The 2,781-nt window shown below is 44.0% G+C and overlaps 1 pseudogene; it reads right to left on the bottom strand.

Annotated features, from left to right (window-relative positions):
* Positions 1-318: 318 nt before the first annotated feature.
* On the bottom strand, positions 319-1,852 carry LOC134371073 (nuclear receptor subfamily 5 group A member 2-like; annotated as a pseudogene).
* Between the last annotated feature and the right edge of the window lie 929 nt (positions 1,853-2,781).

Raw genomic sequence — 2,781 nt, 5'->3', positions numbered from 1 at the left:
TTTTTCTTCTAATATAGTGTTGGTATCCATCCGTGGGTTCAATCCACTCCATTACAATGTCTTTTATATGGAACCTGTTGGGGATGTGAAGCCTTTGATTCACAGTTTGCAATACAAATATGCTGATACATCATTTATTTGCTATTAAGTATTTGATTATTATGCCTTTCTAAATTTAATATCTTTAAACCAAGTTTTTAACTAGTGTTGCTTGGAGCAGTTCAGAGTAATTTTTTTTTTCTTCCTGTTCTTCTTCCCTCTCCCCCTCCCCACCAAATCTCTTTTTGTTTTGAAAGCCAAGCTCCCAGGGCTTGTAACTTATGCTCTTTTTGCATGCAACATTTCAATGAGAAGGTTCTTATAGGGCACATCGCCGTTCAGGTGCTTGTAGTAGAGGTATTCTTCAGCCTGCATGCTGATGGCCTGGATTTCGGGTAGTCGAAGAAGTAACTGCCCAAATTTCTCCGTTTGCTGTGTGCAGTTGCACATTGTGTAGGCCAGCAGGGTGGCATTAACTTGTTCTTGAACACCTTCTACCAGCTGGAAGTTCTTAAGGTTTTTGATATCTAAAGTAAAGAACACCAGGAATTTCAGACACACAAACTCTCGTTGATCAAACTGTAGAGAGCGAAGTTTTACCACTAACTCCTGTGCATGAGAGAGTGGCCCCAGCTTGTGATGCTGTTATGGAATAGTACACTTGTTGCCCAGTAACCAGGAAGATTGATCCTTCCTTTCCTTGTACAACTTGCCAGTAAATGTGGTCGAAGATTAGGAGCTCACTCCAGCAGTTCTGAAGCAGCTTCATTTGGTCAACCTTCAGTTCTCTGCAGAAGATACTACTCCTGGCCCATTCAACAATGGAGAAGAGGGTTTGATCCGCCATTTTGCACATAAGCCCAAATGTGCTCAACTTTTCGTGCTTGCTTCGGTTAGCCTGCTCTTGCTGCAAATGGGCCATGATTTTGGCCTGGACTTGAGGCTCATTTGGCTCACACTTCAAAAGTTCCAATATCAGATGTGAATGCTTGCTGGGGAGCTTGTCTGGTAACTATCCATATAGGAATAGCCCATTATTGACTCAGGCGAGCTGGTGTAGGGGTCTGGGTACTCAGATTTGATGGCCCGGCTAGGAAAGTGGTGGTATGTTGGGTAACTTTGCAGGCTGCCATGAGGGGGCATTGTCATGCTAATGGGGGAAGTTACAAAGGGACTTCTGTCATAATCTGTAGGAGGCAAGGCAGCATGGTTCAGAGGTAGGACTTTGGAGGCAGCATGGATGTTCTGAATTGCAGAGGAGATGGTCAGGTCAGAGGGCATTGCTTGGATCACCTGAGACATGGCTTCTAGCTTAAGTCCAATGGCTCAGATGAGGGCTTTTTTCTGTTGTTTCAGGGCCCTGTCTCTCTTGTACATTGGCCCAAACTTATTCCTCCCTCCACACGTCTGGTCAGCCACTTCTAGCTTCATTCCAACACTTAGACATTTTTTAAATCAACAGTAAGGACAAGGCTTTCTCTGGGTTTTGTCAATTTGGCAGTTCCAGTTTTCTATACATGTGTACCTTTCATTATTTTGGACTGTTCACTTAAAAAAATCCCTTGCAGCTTTCACAGGTGAGGAGCCCATAATAGTACCCAGATACTTAATCTCCACACTCTGGACAAAGCTCTTCAAGATCTTCATCATAGGAGTGATTCACCATTTTAAATTGAGACACTTGCATGTTTTCCGGCATCTGCCCCTGTTCCCCATGCGATCGAGCCAGTCCCAGGGCTTCCGTCTCCACTTCGGGCAACATGACAAGGTGGCGGCGGGCAGGGATGGGGGGTCCGTGTCGGTCCGGAAGCCCAGCACCTCCCTCTCCCGCCTCGATTACTCCTCTCACGTGTCCAAGAGCAGCCCTTTCCAGCCTTCAGGGTGTCGGTGCTGGGGAGGAAAGGGGGAAGATGAGGAGGAGAAGGGAGGTAAGTAGGACCGGGGTGGGGTTTGGGGTAGGGAAGGCTGCAATGAGGGGTGAAGACACCAAGTGCAGACAAAGAGGTGTTTTTAATCAGTAAGGCAAATCTCTTAGGTACCTATGATCACTTTTTCAATGAGTTCATAATGACTCTCACACTTTTATATTCACTCAGGCTGTAGTGCAATTAGCATACGTTGCTAATGACCCGAGGAGAGCTGTGAGGGACAGCTGTTCATTCTCTTTTACAGTTACAAACTTTATTCCTAGCCTGGCTTGTATGTTACTGGTTATAAAGAAGACTGGGAAACAAACAATAAATTCATCACTATCATTACTGGGATTCAAAGATGCATGAGACATAGTTCTTATCCTCTTAGAGATCATAATCCAGTGAGTGAGAAGTAAATACAGAATTACAATATAGTGTGATAAGTTATATAATTAGAGTGTATGCCAGGCATGGGAACACAGAGAAACAGATCTTTTTCTGATGGTGGGGTTGGGGTCAGGGAAAGCTACCGAGTTGGGGTAACCTAAGATGTGAATTCTGGAAGGGAAAGTAAGAGGAGAAGTAGGCATAAGGTAGAGTAGGGAGACAAGAGAGTTGGAGGAGGATGTGAGGAGTGGCATAGTAGAGTCAGAATCATTATGCAATAAGGCTGAGATACAATTATGAACAACCATTGTGTATGAGGTTTGTAGTTCTCACACATCCTAATTTCAACCCATTCTATATGCGAGGCAAAATATTATTCCTATTTATCAAATGTGAAAAATAAGACCAGAAATGTTCAGTGAATTGTGCTATATCTTTTTAG

The sequence above is a fragment of the Cynocephalus volans genome, chromosome 2, assembly GCF_027409185.1.
Source record: "Cynocephalus volans isolate mCynVol1 chromosome 2, mCynVol1.pri, whole genome shotgun sequence".
Taxonomy (NCBI): domain Eukaryota; kingdom Metazoa; phylum Chordata; class Mammalia; order Dermoptera; family Cynocephalidae; genus Cynocephalus; species Cynocephalus volans.
This window is presented reverse-complemented; position numbering and strand designations above follow the sequence as displayed.